General features: G+C 42.2%; 1 protein-coding gene across 5 annotated transcripts in view; it reads right to left on the reverse strand.

The window, feature by feature from the left end:
- Window positions 1-23,203, reverse strand: part of LOC132870622 (NACHT, LRR and PYD domains-containing protein 12-like) — a 327,744-nt gene that overhangs the window by 253,850 nt on the left and 50,691 nt on the right. For 2 of the 5 annotated variants that reach the window (XM_060904354.1, XM_060904350.1), the window contains exon 1: window positions 1,472-1,628. The exons of the other annotated variants lie outside the window; for them this stretch is intronic. The gene's annotated coding sequence lies outside the window, so the exon portion shown is untranslated. Of the gene's footprint in view, window positions 1-1,471; window positions 1,629-23,203 lie in introns of those variants that run through there. 5 annotated transcript variants of the gene reach the window in all.

Genomic DNA, 23,203 nt, shown 5'->3' on the forward strand with positions numbered 1-23,203 from the left:
GTTCAGCGCGGTTGTAGTCGAAATGCAACTCCCAACAGCCCCGCTCAGCTCGACTCAGCCCAACTCAGCACGGCACGGCTCAGCCCGACTCAGCCGCGTTTGTAGTGGAAAAGCGGCATTTGAGTCTGTTCATCCTGCACTTGGGAAGGAGCATTCTGTCACTGAACAGGCTCCTCTGGTTGCTGATGACGGTGTGCAGAGGGTGACTGGCATCGTCCATGACGTTCAGTAGTTTGTCCATAGTCCTCTTCTCTGCCACCGTCACCAGAGAGTCCAGCTTCATGCCGAGCACAGAGCCGGCCCGCCTGATCAGTTTGTCCAGCCTGGATGTGTCCTTCTTGGATGTGCTGCCCCCCCCAGCACACCACGGTGTAAAACAGGACACTGGCGACCACGGAAATGGTGGAACACACAGTATGAAGAAAAGTGAAAGAGTGGAGCAGCCGTCTGATTTCTAAACTGGATATCGCTGCCATCTCGCCCTTACGGGGAAGAAGTGAATGAACGGAGAACTGAAAGTCAGATTGTTTCTGAAACAGTCGGCCTTCAAGAAGCGAGAACACAGACGGGTAAACTCCGACTCTCATCTGGATAAAAACACCGCGTTGTTTCCCTGCATTTAGATTAAAACATGTGACTTGTATTGTGTGTTTAAGTTAGAGGTGTAAGATTATTTAATTTGCTTCAGAATGTGATTGTCTCAGTTCATCTGATTATTTAATGAGCCTTTTACGTTTTATCAGTGAAAATGCATGCATGTCCATGTATGCTGCATAAGTTATAGCACCCATCCTGCTTTAATGAGACTCCACCCACAATCAGTGAAGTCAAATCAGTGACGTCACGCGCTGAGGGCTGGCTGGCTCAGCTCCAATAACAACTCTGCGGTGGATTTTAACTCTCAAAAATATATATTTTTATTCCCATTTATGCAGCATACAAGACTCGCGGATGGAGATCCTATCCACTCAGAAACTTATTTAAAAATAAAGGCTCTGTGTATCTGCTTTAAGGTGTCGATAACTGTAGCCGCCGCTCGAGTTTACACTCTTAGCGACAGTAGAAACTACTTTGTGTCGTGTGGGTTCGGTATTAACCTATAAAGCATGAAGAAACGCTTTTTTGTGGTTATTTTGGCATTTTAAAACCATTTGTGGTTTTTGTTTTTCTTTTCCCCCTCGGTCTCTCAGAGAGTTTGGGGGAGTGTAACTGGAGCGCATGTAATGGCGCAGCTGGGCTTGGCTTTCTGGCAGAAAGCCCAGCTGCGCCATTACATGCGCTCCAGTTACACTCCCCCAAACTCTCTGAGTGTTTAATAGATGAGAAACTGAAGAGATAAACTCGAATATAGAACACACAGCCGATAAACAGCAGCTTTACAGGGAAGATGATTTCAGTTCCGCAGTTTTACTGCTGTTTTTACACGAGCTCAGTCAAATACAACCACATTTCTCTCCAACACAGCACTTACTTTTACTCAGCACTCCATGCTGGGCTTCATTCATCTCACCGCTTCTGCCTGGGGTTGCAGTTTCTCTTTAGTTTTATTATTTTCTCCGAACAGCAACAAAATGACGCCGAGGCTGAAAGAGAAACACTTTCACTTCCGGAAAATTGATTCACTCCGAGTGATGTGTCGTTCAGGGAATGAATCGACTCTTTGATTCGGCTCCTTTAGATGGAAAAAAAGGCAAACAATGAAATTGAAATGTTTACTCGTTCAGGGAGACTCTGAATGTAACACAACACATAATTCCATATCTGTTCCGTGTGTTATTTCATAGTTTTGATGTCTTCAGTTTTGTTCTACAATGTAGAAAATGGTCAAAATACACACAAACCTATGAATGAGTCAAAGGTGGACAGTAACGAAGTACATTTACTTGAGTTCTGTACTTAAGTGCACTTTTTGAGTATCTGTACTTGACTTGATTTTTTTTTTTTTGGAAACTCAGGACTAACTTCACTACATTTGAAAAACAAATATCGTACTTTTCACTCCACTGCATTTCTATCAAAGTCCTCATTGCTATGAAGCAGCTTTGAAAATGGATGTTTTTATTTTCTAAAACGTGATTTTTTTTCGCAGGTGACACTGACAGCCGATCAGTAATCACTAGGGTCACATCACATCCATAGACTATAAAGAATTAGAAGAAACCTTTATTCATCACATGCACACTTCAAGCACAGTGAAATTCATCCTCTGCATTTAACCCATCTGAAGCAGTGAACACGCGCACACACACAGAGCAGTGGGCAGCCACACCAGAGCGCCCGGGGAGCAGTCAGGGGTTCGGTACCTTGCTCAAGGGCACCTCAGCCCAAGGCCGCCATACATGTCAACCTATACAGAATGTCCGTATTTTATACGGATTTGATTCAATAAATGTAGTATGTGGGCGTACAAATAAAGTTATACGGATTCTTTAAAAAAACCTCAATATTTATTTAGAGCTATGATCAATTCCCACGATGATAAAAGAGCACATAACATTTACAAACGTACTGTACACCACAGAAAGCACAGACAGCCAGTAAAGAGTCTTATGAAATCGCGTGTTATCTTGTGGTAGCGAGACTTCGTTCCACTTTTGATCATGCGCACACCGCATTGCGAGAATCCCGCCAACCATGAAGTCATAGACATATAAACATAGACGCCGCCTTCTGCGTAGAATCATACGTCATCCTCGCCGCCATATTGGATGTGGCAAAGTGGAGATTCTTCAACCGTCTCTGGTATAGCGTCTAGACAGTATCCGAGAATAAAGATACCTCATTCATGTGCTGCGTTTAACTGTACCAACAGGTTTACCATCCAAACGAAATCACATGGGATTACCTTTCACAGGTGAGACTGGAAAAATACTTTTCATTGTATTTGGTCATTATAACGTAATTTTACGAACAGATTTTTCTGACTTTGTGGCTAATATGAAGTCTTGCGCATAATAGCCGCTCAGTGAAACCTGTCTCCAAACAACGAAGTATTTCCTTTGTAACTACACTGATTGTTGTTAGTTGCTTAGCTAACTTTTCACATACTATGTAGGTTTCCCAAAAATAAAGACATGAAAAAAGCAGTGGGAGACAGCTGTGCGACGGGGAGGGTTTTCTGCTACTCCATCATCCATGCTCTGCAGTGAACACTTCAGAACAGAGGATTTTGACAGAACAGGTCAGACAGTCAGGATCAGAGAGGGAGCTGTTCCTTCAGTCTTCAGTTTCCCAGCTCATCTCCACCGGGTAGGTGTATAGTTATAAGCAGTGAGAATTAGATAATACAGTGCCACACTATGATGAACGTTTTTGAACATATGATGAATGTTTTTAACCTTTCTGAATGTGAAGGAATCAGTGATGTATTTTGTTTTGGTATGACGTTAGAACCTGGCCGAACTCAGTTTGGCGGTCATTCAGAATATCGACGGGTATTTCGCACACTATTTATAACCATCACATTAAAAGTTATATATGTTGTTTTGATGCCTGTTTGTTTCCCAAATATATATGTGTGTGTCTTAATGGGTGAATAAAAGGCATCGAGTTAAATATTATTGTAGAAAGGGGCTTTATGAAGTTCAGTCCATTTATTTGCATTGGTTTACGGGGAAGATTTGCCACATCCAATATGGCGGACACTCTGACGTATCCCAGCAATGGGCCACCAGCTCAATGCGGCGTCTATGTTTATATGTCTATGCGTGAAGTAACATTTTGTTTGAAAAGCATATTTCCACCTGAGCGACTTTCAATAGCGACTGAAAAGCTTCTGAATGGGCACTCCAGGAAAGAAATTCAAAACACAATACAGCGGTAGGTTTCTCTCTGAATGGAAGGACCTTTTCAATGGCATAATCCAACCGGCAGCCTCCAAAAACGAAGAATACGCACACTGCACACTGTGTGTGCGTGACATCAAAGTTGCAGTATTGGGAGTTTATGATGTGAAAGAACATGTCAAATCAAAACTACATCAGTGGAATGCAAGCCAAAGGCAAAATCAGCCACTGATGACAGTATTTGCACGCTCAAAAACTGATATGCCAACACCTGGAAAAGACAGAAAACACAAGGTAGTGGGCGTTTCAGTTCAAGTTAGGCAGTGCTCTGTTAGTTTTCTCTCAAGTCAGGAAGATACACACAGAGAGCAGAAAGAACCTGAATGCAGACACACTGACCTGGCCTACTGCAGTGTAAGATCAACACGGCTAGACACTTGCTGTGACATGCAGCCTAGTGAGGTATTGGTGCGGACTGCTAAAAAAGCTGTCATGGAGTACAGTTCAGAACATTAGAGTGACACTTTGTGTTTTTGTCAAACATTGGAACTTTGTATTCATTCTGAAGGTTTATTGTTATTAATATTGAATAAAAAGTAACTGGGATATATCATTGTTAATTATCATTCAAATTTTAGGTAAATTATTTTAATTTGCATCTTATAAGGATTTTATAAGGGAAATAAGGATTTTGGAGGTTGGTTATACAGGTTTGATTGACCAAAGGTTGACATGTATGGGCCGCCCTACATTAACCGAACTGCATGTCTTTGGACTGTGGGGGAAACCGGAGCACCCGGAGGAAACCCACACAGACACGGGGAGAACATGCAAACTCTGCACAGAAAGACCCTCGCCAGACCTTCTTGCTGTGAGGCGACAGCGCTAACCACTACACCACCGTGCCATCCTATATCATTTCAATCATCCAAAAAAAATTAATAATAATTGAAACTCTAACCAAGGAATTGGTCTCAGTGAATAAAGAAATGTTTATTACATGAACTGAAAAATGGGACAAAAAAATCCAATAAAGTAATCTAATGTCGAATTAAATTAAATCTTATGGAATCAGAAAAGGTCAAAATCTTTCTCGGACTAATCTGTTATCTGTTTCTATTCCCTAAATCTACTGGGGTATCATACATGTGTTTATTAGAGCTCTTCTAAATCCATATGGAATCAATTTTGTGCCAAAATGTTCATACAATACTTTTGAAATATCAAACAAAAACGACAAATCAAAATACAAAAAAAGAAGAAAAAGTCAATTTTTTTAGACTGGCAAACAAATTATTCGTGTAATTGTGCAAAATATCAGTCTATTACTCTTCAGAAGCATTTTATTTTTGTTCTGCGTCTTTCTCAGTTTTGTTTGACGTAATTTATTAGTGATGCAGAAGGAGAGAAGGAGTACCTAGAAATTCCGATTTCGAATAACCCAATAACCGTACATCGCACACAGACAAACAATATATCAAAATGTGTGGCTCGATCGGACTCGCTATGCTATTACTTTGTTCATCAAAATACGAATCGTCCAAAATTTCCCATTCATTTTCTATGGAATTAATTGAAAAAAGGCACTTTTTCAAACCTCCGCTGCTATGGCATGCTTTCACCTAGAGACATGATTCAAACTTTAAAATGTAAAGAAACTTCTCCTCTGTGGATCTGCCATCCTATTTTTTTGCAAGGTTCTATACTTTTGGATCAGTCCCAGCTCAAACACCATGTGGGTACCTGGAGAAAAATCAGGCTTTATAATGGGTGTCTATTGCGTTACACACCCATGGAGCTCGTTAATTTAGAGTGTAGGCAGCCTGAAAAAAAAGCTCAAACTTTCTCATTTAAACTGTGTTTTCAGCCACAATTCTCACTCTACACACACAATTTTCTCAAAAGTAGTAGCCACATTTGTCCTGATTCACACAATGTGTCTACCTTAACGATAGGATTTACAGTTTTTGAATGAGAAGCCTGAAAGTAAGGAGAGGACAGACGCGCTGCCCCATAGACTTCCATTATAAATGTGGCTGCGCTGTGACTGCAAAATCAGAAAAGTCACTCGTTTTTAACTCGCTCTAGTGACCTCATTTTTTTACACTACAGACAAAAAAATTACATCAGTGTGTTCAGGAGACCCTTGTGGCACTCAATGTGAAGTAATTTTGTGAATTGAGGTTTTTCACCCACGTGACCAAGTCATGTGATGCATCGTTAGGCTGCCATTTTGCACGTCACGGCTCGAATCAGTTTGAATGCGAGGAAGGCGACAAACGAAAAACATAAAAGAAAAAGGAGTGAGATGCAGAGAACACCTTCACTATCCAGCGACGTAGGGAATTTACAGGGCGAGCAGAGGGAGAGGTATTTGCAAAAATTGAGGTTAGCAGGCTTAGAGAACGACGTTTACCTGCTTCCACCAGGATTGTTCACTGACGTACGGAAGTACACGAAGCCCTCGTCTTTACCTGACTTTGGCCCACATGATCTGTATACCTATGTCGTTAAAAACCCATCGCCATACACAGGTATTGATCTGAAAGCGTATAAGAGTTTGGATGCCTACAAATATTTTGTGTCAGGCTGGGTAACATGCCTACATCAGTGGGTCGTCCCTGGAGCCGGTGGTCGCCATCTTATTACAGCTAAGGTTTGTTTACATTTTCATTTACTTTCGGTCCTCAGGATAAACAAAATGTTATTAAATGTCATTGAAATAACTTCTTGGGCCGAATCCCATTTCACCCCTTGGACCTACCCCTTGGCCCTTCCCCTCCATTTTGCGCATTCACGTGAAGGGGTAGGGGTATCCCAATCCCAGTTAACGCAGAGGGGTAGGGGAAGGGGTAGGGCTTCTGTACCCCTCCAAACGGAGATTTTCCTGGAGCTGACTCCGAACGAAGGGGTTTGAGTGATTTCCCACAATGCCATGCGGATTTCAGTGAGATTTCATGCGGATTTCAGAAAGATGGCGGTTCCCGCAGCGAAAGATTGTCATAAATGTAAGTATTTTCTCCATTATTTACGTGTTTAAGTTGTTATAACCGTTCTATTACTACGTCAATAGTGTTAACTAGCCTATTAACGTTAACGTACTATAACATTAACGTTGTGTGATCGGTTGATGCAATGAAAATTGTGAACAAAGTTGTTATTTAGCAGTTAGCTCAAGTAATTACAAACAACAGAGGATCTGCTTTTCTGTTGTGTCGTTACGTTAACCAGCTTCCCATCCCTGTGTACTTGAACTAGGGAATCCAGAGGAAACACGCCGCTTGATTCGCTTTCGAGCTGAGAATGAGCAGCGATTTCTGAAATCCAAAGCTGCTGCTAAAAAGCTTTGGGAGTGAGTATTGTTTTCGGTTGCTCGACTGCATACGTTTTGTTCTGTTATTCTCGCTTTTATTGTTTACATGAGAGTTCTGACACCTCTACTGGCATTTTTCCGTTTAGCTGCAGACAACCGTAAAAAGAGGCCTATAGCCCAGGACACAGTGATCACAACAGCAGCAGACGGCATTTCAGCAGAGATTTCTGGTTCTGCCTCTGGCTCTGACTGTAGCGGCTGGTCGCAGCCAATGATGCATTTGGTCGCGTTTTGCTAACGTAAACGCTGACGGAGGTACGCGATGACGTATGCGATCGTTGAAGGGCTATCCCAATATGTAGGGGTTGAATTTCAAGCCCTATCCCTTGTAGCTCAGTTTCAAGGGGAAGGGCCAAGGGGGAGGGGGAGGGGGAGGGGTAGAAATTAGAATTGGGATTGGGCCTTAGTCTGTTGAGACATGGCCCGTTATAAATTTGCTGTTACCAGGCAATGACCAAGAACTGTATTATTAGGGTCGGTGTCTGTGTTGTAGCAGTGTACTAGCAGCTAGCTGTTAGCACTAGCTAATGTCAACAACATCGTAGCTAGTATGTTACTGTAGCAATGTTTACGTTCAGTCATTTGGATGACTGTTAAAACCTTTCAGTCTCAAGTTTTTCCTTTACTGTATTTACTAGTTTACTGTAATTATGATCCGGCAGCTATTTACACCGGATCCAGTGTAAATAGCTGCCGGAGTGCGCTCCGGCTTGCTCCCCCTCAAATTAAGCAACGTGCTCCGGCTTGCTGTAATGAAGCTTGATGTAATTCAAGCACAGGCATTACGAGTGTGCAGTGGGGCATTTAAGACCTCATCAGTTCCAGCTCTTCAGGTAGAAGCAGGGGAATTGCCTTTGTCCTTAAGACGTCAGCAGCTGGCTATGGTGTACTGGACGAACTTACAGGGTCATAAAGAGGCTCACCCTACCAAGTACATTTTAAATCAATGTTGGGAACATGGTAAGGCAGATTTTAATAGTTTTGGGTGGGTCGGGAATGGTCAGGCTGAGGAACTTGGCCTAACTGAGTTGACCCACAGTTCTGTGGTATCTCTACCGGTTATTCCACCTTGGCTGTTTATTATGCCTATGGTGGATCTTGACTTAGTTAAAACGCGTAAGGATGCTGGGGAGGACAGTGATGTGAATTATTTGATTAATGTGCACATACAAAACAAATATCCTGAAGGGGTTCAGATTTTTACAGATGGCTCTAAAGACCCTGAAACAGGGAAGACGGCGGCTGCAGTCTTTATCCCAAAATATAACAAAGAAATATCAAAAAGGGTGTCTGACCACCTAGCAGTTTACTCAGTAGAATTATTTGCAATCTATCTTGCACTGGAATGGATTGAAGAGGTTAAAACTAGATATAATATTATATGTTCTGACTCTATGTCAGCATTGACCAGTATTCTACATGGCAAGTCAGTGTGTAGACCTGACCTACTGTACGATGTCCTTCAAAGTCTCTTCAGACTGCATCAGCAAGATATTCTGGTTAATTTCTTATGGGTTCCATCTCACTCAGGTATTGAAGGGAATGAGGTTGCAGATCAGCTTGCCAAAAATGCTTTAAAATTTGAGGCACAGTTTAATATCCCACTGAGTAAAGCAGAAGTTAAGACCATCATAGTCACTAAAATGCAAGGACTATGGCAGGGGCAGTGGGACAGGGAGAGTAAGGGCAGCTTTCTGCGCACTGTACAAAAAAAGGTTCCCACTAGAAGACAGGATACTTGGAATCGGAAAGAAGAGCAAGTTATAACAAGACTTGGGATAGGACACACTAGACTAAATCATAACCTCTACATCATTGGCAAGCATGCCACAGGTCACTGTGTTAACTGCAGCGAAATGGAGACTGTTAGACATGTTTTGTTAGAATGCCAAGCATACAGTAAACAGAGAAGCGTTCTACTAGAAGAGGTTCGAGAACTAGGGGAGACCAGTCTCGCTCTTGAGAGATTATTTGCCTTTTCAGTACCGTCAGCTTGGAGATTTGTTCTTATGTTCCTGAAGAATACTGGCATTTTTGACAGGATTTAGTTTTTTTTTTTGGTCACTCCTCCATTGAAGCTCCACACCTCATTGCAATGTCGCAATAATACAGTTGGTGGCGGTAATGCACCATAGTGGATGCCAACCGCCAATAAATTGGAAAGAAGAAGAAGACGCTATTGGTTCGTCTCAGGGGGCGGAGTTCTAGATATCCGGAAGTGACGGGCCGCGATTCGGGGCTTGTTCATGTGTAAACTGACACTCCGACATTTTTTTATTCTCCAACTATAAAACTGGATGTAAGATCAACTAAATATAATAAATCTGTATTTAAACGGCACTTTGGTCTCATTTCTTTGTATAAAAACACAACTATTGTGGCCCAATCTGTTTCTGGGCGTTTTTCACAGAGATTTCTGCTTATTTCTGTATTTAAATCTATTGTAGAGTTTGTAATGTTAGAGCAGAGTAAAGTCATGATGTTATTTGTCAGAGCCTTAAGATGGAGCCAGCAGCAAAAAGAAGATATTCACCTGTAGGGAAACATTTTACAACCAATCAGGTGAAATGTCCCGTATTTAGTCTTCTGATGGGTTTTTATCTGTCAATCCCATTAGGTCTTCAGTATTTACAGTAGGTTTTTATTCCCAAGTGATGTTTAAAAGCCCAACACTTCTAGATCAGAGGACCCTTTGCAGTTCTGGACAGAACAGAAGGATGGATCCCCATATTTCTATCTCCTTGCTTTGAGATGTTTGTGGATCCCAGACTCTTCTGGTCCCTGAGAACAGTTTTTTTCAAAGGTGGGTGAAATTATTATTTTATTTTTTAAAATCGTCCATCCATTATCTGTAGCCGCTTATCCTGTACAGGATCGCAGGCAAACTGGAGCCTATCCCAGCTGACTATGGGCAAGAGGCAGGGTTCACCCTGGACAAGTTACCAGGTCATCGCAGAGACAAACAACCATTCATTCTCGCATTCACAAGTACGGTCAATTTAGAGCCACCACTTATCCTAACCTGCATGTCTTTGGACTGTGGGGGAAACCGGAGCACCCGGAGGAAACCCACGCAGACACGGGGAGAACATTCAAACTCCGCACAGAAAGGCTCCTGTCGGCTGCTGGGCTCGAACCCAGGACCTTCTTGCTGTGAGGCAACAGTGCTAACCACTACACTACCGTGCTGCCCCTGGAACAAATTAAATTCCTTACTAAAAATCAAAAAAAATTTTCAGTCCAATCCCACATAAGTCCTATATAATTATCAGTCCCACAGGCTCTTCTGTCCAGTTTCACAAGCACGTTGCTTCCTACTTCTCACAAAACACAACTGTAGTTGTAGTAATACCATTATTATGATCTATTATGTTGCTCAATTCTTTAAGACAAAACTTTGTAATATGGCATATACTAATTCTATATACTAAAATATAATTGTATATACTAACTGAATTTCTAAGTTGTATTCAGAATATCGATATTTAAAATACAGCTCTGGAAAAAATTCAGAGACTACTTCAATTTTTTCTTAAATCAGCATCTCTGTGTACGGTAGCCATTTCATTCCAGTGTCCGTGCTGGAATTCCAACACAAGCACACCTCATTTTACTTAATGAGGCACTGATGAGATGATCACCTGAACCAAATCTTATTTAATAAGGAAAAGTATAAAAACCACTGCTGTGGTCATCACTATTCTCTTGCAATAGTTTGCATGGTAAAAAAAAGTGCTAGTAGTACCTAAAATTTAATTGGAATACAAAAAAATATTTATTATTCCAAAAGGGTTAAAAAGAAAACTTTTAAGTGAGAAAAAGAAGGGTTCAATTCTGGATTTACTGGCAGAGGGGATACAGTGAGTGTCAGGTTGCTTCAATCTGCAAAATCTCAAAGTTAGTAGTTCATAAGAACGAGGTGAAGCAACAGACATTAGGTACATCAAAGTTATAGACTGGCAGAGAGTGAAAATGACTTTCCACTGACTGGGATGATCGTCAACTCCTTCAAATGTCACTCAACAATCATATGATGACGTAAAGAATTGCAAATGGCATCTGTGGTTAAGCGCATGGCAAGGATGGTTCGAAACAGGTTCCTCCAGGCAGGGTTGAAGTCATGCAAAGCTAGATAAAAAGCACTTCATCGTTGAGAAGCAAAGAAGAGCCAGGCTGAGGTTTGCTAAAGACCATAAGGATTGGATCATCTTCTGAGTCCAATTTTCAGCTTTTCCTATCACCTGGTTGTCTAAGGGTTAGACGGAGACCTGAAGAGTCCCACAAGCCAGTGTCTCACACCCATTGTGAAATTTGGTTGAGAATCAGTGATACAATGACAAGATATTTCATGCTTAAACTGATAAACTTTGTTTTTTGTAAATATACACTCATTCTGAACTTGATGCCTGCAACACATTCCAAAAAAGTTGGGACAGGGCATGTTGACCACAATGTTACATCACCTTTTCCTTGAACAACACTCAGTAAGTCTTTGGGAAATGAGGACACTAATTGTTGAAGCTTTGAAGAAGAAATTATTTCCCCATTCTTGCTTGATATGACTTCAGTTGCTCAACAGTCCGGTGTCTCTGTTGTCATGCATAAAAGGTGTGTAAACTTCATTTAGATTGTGTATACATACATATAATTTATTATTATTATTATTATTTTAATTTGTGTGTGCATGTCCCTGAGGGTGAGTGGAACACTGAAGCGCAGACAGGCAGGAAATTATGTATAACACAGTCCTTTTATTAATATTTTTGCTTTTTACCATAATGTTGAGTTTATCTCACACACACACACACACACACACGTTAGGAGACAGCCACCTCTACACACTCTCCCTCCTTTTCTCTGCTCTGTCATCACTGCAACAGATACACATACGCACAACATCAATAACCCTAACCCATAACTAGGGCATCGCTTGTTTACCGCAGTGCATTATGGGTGATACCCAGGGTCAGTTCCACCATATTGTTTACTTTCCCCTTTGTTAAACACCGTCTAACTGGTTTTAATCAGGCCTAAAGTAAATTGCTGTGTGCCTAACTGTCTGCACAACAAATTGAACACCTAATTTGAGCTTTTATCAGCTGCCAGTTGAGAAGAAGAGAAGAAAGAAACGGATAAGTTTAATCTGCAATGAAAACCTTTGAACTGAATTGAAATGGACGAGTGTCTGTAGCTTACATTCCTCTGGTGGGAAAAAGACGGACTTAAACTGTGACCTAGCAGTATTTCCATGGTCTGTGGAATGGCCTTCAGTTATAGAAGATTATAACAATCGATGCTGTTCATCGTCTGAAACTAGCAATATTCCAAAACCTGTAAAACAAAGAAGCATTCTTCGGCCTTTGCCTCTTAATGTACCAGCACTCGTCAGCTGAACAAGCCTGTCGGACCAATAAAACTCCCAAACCACCAAGGGTTCTCTTTCGGGTATGGATAATGTTCAGTGGACCTCACTAGTGGCATTTATTGAAGTAAATGCATTTATCCTGAACATGACACGGCAAATCAGCGGCTTTCCAAAGATTTTTTTTGGAATGTTTCCTGATATCAAGTTTTATTTAACTAATCACTCATTTATAAATGTTTTGATGCTGTTCATCTGGGCCCGGGTTCACAAAGCAATTTTAGACTTAAGTCAACAGTTGATTTTTCATAATAGTTTCCCCTGACTGCATCTGTAACTTTCATTGTGCTGGATCAAGACTAAGTACAAGGCTAAGATTTCATTAGAACAAAGTTTCTTAGAAAAGGGTAAAGAATAACTGAAATTTAAAATAAAAAAATTTGGACTTAAGTCTAAGATTGCTTTGTCATCCCAGGGCCTGTAGTCTGGGGGGGTGTTTAAAAAAGAAAAAAAAACCTTATCTTCTCATCAAGCTTGATTTGGATTCAGATTTTCCTGCTATAAACCCTCGACATGTTATTCACCTCTTTAAATCACCAATTTCATTGTCTTCCACGATAGAGCACGGCAAAACTGCTCCTCTCACATCGGTCTCAGTTAGAATTAATCTGACATCCGCTATTTCACTCAAGAAGAAAAGAAGAAGAAACCTTTATTTGTCACATGCACACTTCAAGCACAGTGAAATTCCTCCTCTGCATTTAACCCATCTGAAGCAGTGAACACATGCACACACCCAGAGCAGTGGGCAGCCACACCAGAGCGCCCGGAGAGCAGTCAGGGGTTAGGTACCTTGCTCAAGGGCACCTCAGCCCAAGACCGCCCCACATTAACCTAACCTGCATGTCTTTGGACTGTGGGGGAAACCGGAGCACCCGGAGGAAACCCATGCAGACACGGGGAGAACATGCAAATTCCACACAGAAAGGCCCCCACCAGCCGCTGGGTTCGACCCCGGAACCTTCTTGGTGTGAGGCAACTGTGCTAACCACTACACCACCATGCCGCCCAACCGTGCCCTCAACTACCAACCCCAGTGATCCCCCATAATGCATTGCGGTAAACAGGTGCTGAAATCGTTATGCTTGGGGGCTATTGACAGCAGGTGTGATTACTTTGCCACTTACCTATCCTGGCCCCACCCTCCATTCCCAAACCAATGCTTGACCACGCACCTGCTGCCACAAAATATAATAAGTCAGTGGGGAAAATATTATCCATATTATGTCAAGAACAACTAAGTAAAGAGAAATGGCAGTCCATCATAAAGAATAAAGAAAAAATACTGAACTAAAAGGTGCGTCCAAACATTTCACTGGTACTGTATGTATATTCAATATATTTTATTTTACAAGGAGAACAATTCCTTTTGTCCTGTGTTCAGGTTTTCATTTTGTAGCCTTTAATTTTCCTGCTTTCGACACATCACCAAGGTGTGGCTTCCGTCTCCGAATTAGGCCCTTTATCTCTCACAAGTTAACACAGGTTAAGGTTTTGGTGACGCAGCCACACACACACACACACACACACACACACACACACACACACACACACACACACACACACACACACACACACAGGGAAAGAGAGAAAGCTGTCTTTCAGGTTTTCTCGATCACAACAAATCTTCAGTCGACGCCATTCGGAGTCTGATCCTAAGAAGAAACAATTTTTGTCCGGGAGTCAAAGTTTACATGAAACATAGACTACACATGAATTAATCACCTGGGGATTTTTTTTTCTGTTGTGTTGTTTGCTTAACTGCTTTAGTATACTATACATAATACCATTTAGTGTTTGTAGGCTACAGAGTAGACGGATATACAGCAGCCAAATGGATCGATTGGATTTTCTAACGGAGGACCAGTTGATTAGATATTTTCGCCGCGCAAAGACAGAGATACCTTGTATAGAGGAACCGCACGTCTTCCTCAGCCAGCTCCGAGACCATGACCTGGTACCTGATGATCTCTACAAGGCAAGGCAACAAACATTTTACAATATTCCTACACTCGAGGAGGGAATTAATTGACTTAACTTGCTAAACACACTGTATATTTATTTACCGTGTCATTGTTACTGTTTGTTTGATCAGTGTTTATTATTGGTGTGACTGGTGTCAGGTGACATAATTAGTAAGTGAAACTCAAAGCATTGTGCTTGCAAGATAAAATCAACCCTGTGTCAGAAATCACACCCTGCTCACTATACAGTGGACTATATAGTGAGTTTGCCATTTTGTAGTGCTGTCTGAAATGATAGTGAGGATCATTTACACCCTATATAGTGCACTCAAAGTATCCCTCAATGCATCATAAAAAGTAGTGTACAACCAATGGTCACTAAGCAAGCAATATATCTCATCATGCATTGCGGTCGCGCTGAAAGAAATCAAATCAAAAGCCTCAAATTTGATTTAATAAAAGGCAGCGACAAAGAAGAAAGAAAGTGTTCAGCCTTGATTTAAAATAACTGAAAGATGCAAGTACTTTGTATTGATTAATGTGTGAAATACGCTCAGTATAATATGGATTTATCACAAAAAGACATGCATGTATTTATTATTTTGAAAATCCACCAGCCGACTGATCTGGCACGTTTTAAGTGTGCGACAATAATGACATAAATAATGACACAATGGAGTAGTGTCCGAAAGTGTTTTTTTTCCTTTTACCAATGAGCTCATTATATAGTCCTCTATATAGTAATTCCCTATATAGTGAGTAGGGAGTAGTGAACGAGTGAGCGAGTTTGTGATGCCATCTATTGATCTGAACCTACAAAAAGAAATGAAAGACAAGTCCAAGCTAGTGCCCGCTTACTACATTGTCCAAAGCTACATACAACAACACTTTGCAGATAAGACAATGATATTTACAGATGGTTCAAAAACCCTGAATCTGGACGCACTGGTGCTGCAGTATATATCCCACAGAATGGCACAGCTATAAAAAGGAGAACAACAGACCATCTTTCAGTATACACAGTAGAGCTTGTGACCATAATGCTAGGATTCCTATGGGTAGAGGAAAACAACCCAAACAATACACTAATAGCAACAGATATTTTATCAGCACTCATGAGCATCAGGTCAGGGAAATCATGCAGGCAAGATATCATAAATGAAATATATCATATCATATACAGAACACACAGAGTCAAGTCAAGTTTGTTTGTATAGCGCTTTTAACAATAGACATTGTCCCAAAGCAGCTTTACAGAATCTGAATGACCCAAGACATGAGCCAATTTTATCCCTAATCTATCCCCAATGAGCAAGCCTGTGGCAACAGTGGCAAGGAAAAACTCCCTCAGACGACATGAGGAAGAAACCTCGAGAGGAACCAGACTCAAAAGGGAACCCATCTTCATTTGGGCAACAACAGACAACATGACTATAACATTAACAGTTTTAATATGAAGTCAGTTTCGTTGATGTTATAAACTCTTCATTAATGGAAATTTGAGTGCAAAACTGTTCATGACAACCGCAGTCCTAAAGTTAGCAAGTCGACTGTAGCCCTCAGCCATATAAGCATTACAGTAAGTGTCCAGAGCGTCTTCCAAGTGTGACTTTCAACTGTCCATATGGGGCCGTCCTCCACAGGGGCGATGTGATGAGACTCCAACCAGACATAGGACATCAGGATGAATCAGGCAGGTCCGAGGAGCAGAAGAGGTCAGCATCTCAAGCTCAGGATTGACATGTAACTCAGAGGGACAGATTTTTTTGGGGGGAAGAGAGAAAACACAGGGTGTTATGCCCAATGTCACCTGAATAAGTAGGAACAGTATACATTTTGCACTGAGTACAAGCAGGGACTCCAGCAAAACTAACTATGACAGCATAACTAAAAGGGGAGAGCCAGAAGGTAACACAGGCATGAGGGAGCCCTGGGACATAAAGCAGCCAGCTACTACACCATCAACAAACTCGAGTGAGCAAGCGAGTGGGGGACTGACAGCATCCATACATCCCAGTTTACCAAAACACTCTATGCCTGAGGACCCTCCAGATCTACACCTTTACAGAGTGGGTTTAAGTGTATGTTTCATTTGGGTTCCTGCTCATGTAGGGGTAGAAGGAAACGAGGACGTAGACATATTGGTAAAACAATCAGTGAAATTGCAAACAGTTAATCTGCAAATTCCATGATGAAAAGCTGAGGCGAAAACCATCATTAAAAGTCAAACAGAAAAAGTATGGCAGGAGAACTGGGACACCAGTGATACAGGAAGACGTCTCTACAATATACAAGAGCATGTGGGTGTTGGGAGAAAGGTGGGGAGAAACAGAAGAGAGGAAACCATCATCATCCGTCTTAGAAGAAAACATACAGCACTCAACAAGACACTTCATGTAATAGGAAAACATCCGACTGGGTTATGCAAACATTGCAATCAGCTAGAATCAGTGCAGCATGTGATAGTAGAATGTGACTTCTATAAGGAAGAGAGAAAGAAACTAAGTCAGGGGTGTCAAACATGCGGCCCGCGGGCTGGATCTGGCTCCCTAGGTGGTTTAATCCGACCCCAGACTTGTAGAGAAAAAATTCTAAGGATGTCAAAAAAAAGTAAATCTCTAGCCCATTCCTGTGACGACTTGTGAATTTTTAAAGAAATAACCGAAATGCTCAATTCAGCTGCTAGGGGCAGCCAAAAAAAGCAGCACTGACATAACAAGAGATCAGGAAATAAACAGTACATTTTAGCAACGTGCCCAGATATGCTGTCTGATTCCATGAATGGCAGTCTTGCCTCACTACTATTAAGTTGCTATCAAAATTATCAAGAGTGATACCCCCATTACCAAAATGTCTTTGTCAAAACAAAGAAAAGTTGACGTAGAGTGCAGAGTTTTCCAGGAAAAATGGACTGAGTATTATTTATTCACAGAGGTGAATACAAAACCAGTGTGCTTGGCTAGTAATCAACAGGTTGCAGTGCTCAAAGAATATAATATTCAGCGCCTCTATGAGACTCATCATAAAGAAAAATTTCACAATTTGTATGGACAATTAAGAAAAGAGAAGGTAAACGAATTGTTAGCTGGTCTGAAGAAACAGCAGTCTGCATTTACTCGCAGCCGTGAGGTCAGTGATGGAGCAGTGAAAGCTAGCTACCTTATTGCAAACGAGTTGGTGCAAGCATCCAAGCCATTTTCTGATGGTGAACTTGTGAAAAAATGCATGCTGAAGGCTGCAGAAGTCGTGTGCCCTGAAAAGCAATCTGCCTTTGCCAACATTAGTGTGGGGAGTTGGTTCAGGTTGTCAGATGTAAAAATGTATTCACTCAACTGTATAAAAATAAACCAGTTGTTTGAGAGTGAAATGCATTTTATTTCAAATCCATTGGCCTCTCTGTGAATAAATGTGTAATAATCTAGATCCCTTGTGATCAGTGATTATGTAGGCTACAAATGTAGGCTGAAGCATAAAGCATAGCCTACTGAAAAAACAATGCTAAAGATTTGGAGTTGACAAAGGTTATTTTGCAATTATTTTACTGGTCCGGCCCACTTGAGATCAGATGGGCTGTATGTGGCCCCTGAACCAAAATGAGTTTGACACCCCTGAACTAAGTGAAGCACTTAACTTCATACTAGAGAATATCTTAGGTAAGGCATTAGGACACATGGCCAACTAATGACATTTTTAAAAGAAACAGGTATAATAGAGTGGTGTAGTGGTTTGCGCTGTCGCCTCACAGCAAGAAGGTCCAGGTTCGAGCCCCGTGGCCGGCGAGGGCCTTTCTGTGCGGAGTTTGCATGTTCTCCCCGTGTCCGTGTAGGTTTCCTCCAGATGCTCCGGTTTCCCCCACAGTCCAAAGACATGCAGGTTAAGTTAACTGGTGACTCTAAATTGAGCGTAGGTGTGAATGTGAGTGTGAATGGTTGTCTGTGTCTATGTGTCAGCCCTGTGATGACCTGGCGACTTGTCCAGGGTGTACCCCGCCTTTCGCCCGTAGTCAGCTGGGATAGGCTCCAGCTTGCCTGCGACCCTGTAGAAGGATAAAGCGGCTACAGATAATGAGATGAGATGAGATGAGATGAGATGAGATGAGGTATAATAGAGGAAATTGGGGGGGGTTCCTGCCAAGCTTCTGTTCCACATCCCAATCCAGTAGGTGGCGGTAATGCACCTTTAAGCTGGCATACCAACCGCTATTAAACCCAAAAGAAGAAGACTGAGTGAGCGACACAGGGATAGTACACAAAGTGTACAATCATCACATGACTGTGCTTAATCCCTTCCACCCACTTCCACTGATGATGATTATCCTGTTCGCTTCCTGAATCGCTTTATCCTGTTCTACAGGGTCGCAGGCAAGCTGGAGCCTATCCCAGCTGACTACAGGCAAAAGGCGGGGTACACCCTGGACAAGTCGCCAGGTCATCACAGGGCTGACACGTAGACACAGACAACCATTCACACTCACATTCACACCTACGCTCAATTTAGAGTCACCAGTTAACCTAACCTGCATGTCTTTGGACTGTGGGGGAAACCGGAGAACCCGGAGGAAACCCACGCGGACACGGGGAGAACATGCAAACTCCGCACAGAAAGGCCCTCGCCGGCCACGGGGCTCGAATCCGGACCTTCTTGCTGTGAGGCAACAGCGCTAACCACTACACCACCGTGCCACCCCATTATTATTATTATTATTATTATTATTATTAATAATTTTTTAAACATTTTACTTTGTTTATTTAACATTTATGAACGCAGCCTTCAGTGTCAGTGCTTTGAGGTAAATCCGTTCATGAGGTGGAGATCTCCAGCAGGCAGTTACCTCAGTAGAACAGAAGCTCTATGGTAGCGGAGTGTGAATGTAAAGAAAAGACGCACATCTTTGTTCTTCGTCCCACCAGGAAATGTGCAAAGACACCTCTTCCTGAAGTAAATATTTCTATTGTGATTAGTAAAATGGAAGTAGCAGGCCTATTAAGCTGTGCTTTTTAATGCCTATGTTAGGGGGTTTTTTTATGTAAATCATATAATGTTGCACATAGCATGTTAGACTTAGCATGTTAGCATACTAACTGTTTGCATGTTAGCCATAGTATGTTAGCATAGTAGCCTTAGCATGTTAGCATGCTAACAGTTAACATGTCATTCATTGGCATGCTAGCTGTTAGCATATTAGCCTTAAAGTGTTAGCATGCTAACAATTAACATGTTAGCCATTAACATGTTAGCATGCTAGCTGTTGGCATGTTAATCTTAGCATGTTAGAATATTAACTATTAGCATGTTAGCTGTTAGCATGCAAGCTGTTAGCATGCAAGCTGTTAGCATGCTAGATATTGGCATGCTATAAGTTGTGTTAGCATGCTAGCTGTTATCATGTCAGGCATTAGCATGTTAGCATGCTAACAACATGCTAATTGTTAAGATGTTAACATGCTAACTGTTAGCATGTTAGCCTTAGCATGTTAGCGTGATAGCTATTCTGCTACAGCTGAGCAAGCACATTGCATTTTCTCAGTGAGAATTCAGTCTAGTTGAATGTAATTTTTTTGAATTAATAAAACTAAATACATAATCTGGTGGAATTTTAATTTTTTATGTTGAAAGCATTTGCACAGGTATTTGAGTATATATGCTCAAAGCTGTGCCTAAATATACACAAATATCGAAGCAAATGCTCATTTTAATAAATCCCACATTGTGCCTTCACCTGTTGTAGACACTACTTAGACATATGCACTGTGTATACCAATGATTAATGGGGACCTTGAGTGTCTCTCTCTCTCTCTCTCTCTCTCTGCAGAAGGTCATGAGGATGAGGAATAAAGTGAGAAAGGAGAAAGGTGTGTATGAGATTTTGGACTGGCTGGAGGATAACCGCGGAGAGCATATGAAAATATTTTGGAGTTGCGTGTTTCAGGATCACATCCAGCAGAAATATCCCACTCTCCGTTTGCTCCGAAACACCCTTCTGGATGGTCAGTCATTCCATTTCTTTTCCTTTATGTACTCTTTTTTTTTTTGTTATACTTTCACAGTTGTATTTTCACTTTTTTCACTCTACAAATGCTGGATGATTGGATATGAATTCTTATCTCTGTTGGAGTTAAGTCAATGTGTAGTATTTCCCTGACATGGGTGGAATACTGAAGTGCGGCAGGTGGGAAATGGTGTTCAGACACAACTTTATTTTCTTTAATTTGCTATTCACCTTTTCATTTGTACACACACACACACATGTTCTTCCCTGGGAGAGCTCCCCTCTCGTCGCTCTCTCCCTCCTTTTCTACCTTCCATTTTCACTGCAAAACACACAAACACAACATTAATTGACAACAGGTGTACTGACTTTGCCACTCACCTTCCCTTCCCCCGCCCTCTATTCACAAACTGACACTTGGCCATTCCCCCGCTGCCACATACCCCGATTCAGGCCGGGGAGTGAGATACCAACGGGTGATCCGTGCATTGGAATCTTTCATGCGGTGGAGCCACTGGAGGGGCGCATGGTCTGAACAAAGGGTGAAAGGGTGCTCCAGCTGGTAGTCTCGGAGAGTGAGGACCACCCACTTGATAGCTAGGCACTCCTTCTCGATGGTGCTGTACTTACTTTCCTGCATCGAGAGCTTGCGGCTGATGTAAGGCAAGGCAAGGCAAGTTTATTTATATAGCACATTTCATACACAGTGGCAGTTCAATGTGCTTTACAGAAGTAAAAGCAGAACAGTAAACAATAGAAAATAAAATTACATAAAATAATTGGGGAAGAAAAATAATAAGAATTAAACAATAGTAGAAATAAAATAATAAAATGAAATAAAAGTTCAAAAAAGGAATCAGCCTCGAGATTAATTATTATTATGGGTTTAACTCAAAGCGCGCTCTTCCCGTGGCTCTTCCACGAGGATCACCAAAAATCGTCCCGCAGAGAAAATCTACGAGGATCACCAAATAAAATCGTCCCGCAGACAAAATCTACGAGGATCACCAAAAATCATCCCACAGACAAAATCTACGAGGATCACATAATGCGCGCTCTTCCCGTGGCTCTTCCACGAGGATCACCAAAAATCGTCCCGCAGACACAATCTACGAGGATCACAGGACGTTCCTCACCCTCCACCTTCTGGGACAAAACAGCCCCCAGCCCTCTGTCCGATGCGTCCATCTGTAAAATAAAAGGGAGAGAGAAGTCAGAGTGGCCCCCCACATAATGAAGCTTTTACCTTAGTGAAGGCCTGTTGACACTGCTCTGTCCACTGGACTGGGTCTGGTGCTCCCTTTTTAGTGAGATCAGTCAGCAGGCTGGTGACGTCCAAATAATTAGGTATGAACCTGCAATAGTAGCCAGCCAGTCCCAGGAACTGTCTCACCCCCTTTATGGTCTTGGGCCTTGGGCAGGCTGCAGTCACTGCTGTTTTGTCAATTTGGGGACGCACCTGCCTGTGACTCAAGTGGAAACCCAGATACTGTGCTGTACACCACCCAATCACACATTTTTTCAGGTTAGCTGTGAGACCCGCATGCCTCAGCAACTCTAGGACGGCTCTAAGGTGTTCTATGTGCCGCAGCCAGGCATTGCTATATGTGATGATGTCATCAAAGTAGGCTGCCGCATAAGCAGCATAGGGGCAGAGGATCTTGTCCATGAGCCACTGGAACGTAGTGGGAGCCCCAAATAGCCCAAAAGGAAGCCTGACAAATTGGTGTAATCCAAATGGAGTGGAAAAGGCCATTTTCTCTTGGGATCAAGGAGTCAAGGGGATCTGCCAATATCCCTTTGTCAAATCCAGTGTTGAATAAAATCAAGCAGTGCCTAACCGATCGAGCAACTAATCAATGCGATGCATTGGGTATGCATCAAATTTAGACACCGCGTTGACTTTTCTGTAATTCACACAGAACCGGACTGAACCAGGACCGCCGGGCTGCTCCAGTTACTGTGGGACTTCTCAATTATGCCCATTTTGAGCATGGCCTTGAGTTTATCCTGAACCACCTTTTTCTTGTGTTCAGGTAAGCAGTAGGGGTGGCTCCGAACCACCGCCCCTAGGGGTGTTTCAGTGTGGTGTTCTATGAGGTGGGTGCGACCGGGAAGTGATGAGAACATGTCAGAAAATTCCTCTTGCAACCGAGCAACCTCTGTGAGTTGGGCTGGTGAGAGGTGGTCTCCACAGGGGACCGGAGCGGTTTGAGTAGTTCATTTTTTAACCTCTGGCCCCAGCTCTACCTTCTCCGGAACTACCGACACCAATGCCACAGGGACCTCCTCGTTCCAATAATATGAGCACTTTATCTCCTGGGGTGAATTGTCTAACACACATGTCCCTGTTGTACAGCTGGGTTTGAAGTTCCTGTGCCTGCCGCAAATTCTCCTGGGTTAAGTGCATAAGGGTGTGGAGTTTTGCGTGCAGGTCGAGAATGTATTGAATTTCATTTTTATTCATTGAAGGTCCATCCTCCCAATTTTCCCGCAGCATGTCTAAAATGCTGCATGGCTTTCACCCATATAATAGTTCGAAGGGTGAAAACCCCGTGGAGGCTTGCGGGACCTCTCGTACTTGAATAACAGGGGCTCGAGCCATTTATCCCAATTTCGTGGGTCCTGACTTACAAACTTTCGAATCAGATTTTTGAGTTTTTGATTAAA

This window comes from Neoarius graeffei, chromosome 22 (genome assembly GCF_027579695.1).
Source record: "Neoarius graeffei isolate fNeoGra1 chromosome 22, fNeoGra1.pri, whole genome shotgun sequence".
NCBI lineage: Eukaryota > Metazoa > Chordata > Actinopteri > Siluriformes > Ariidae > Neoarius > Neoarius graeffei.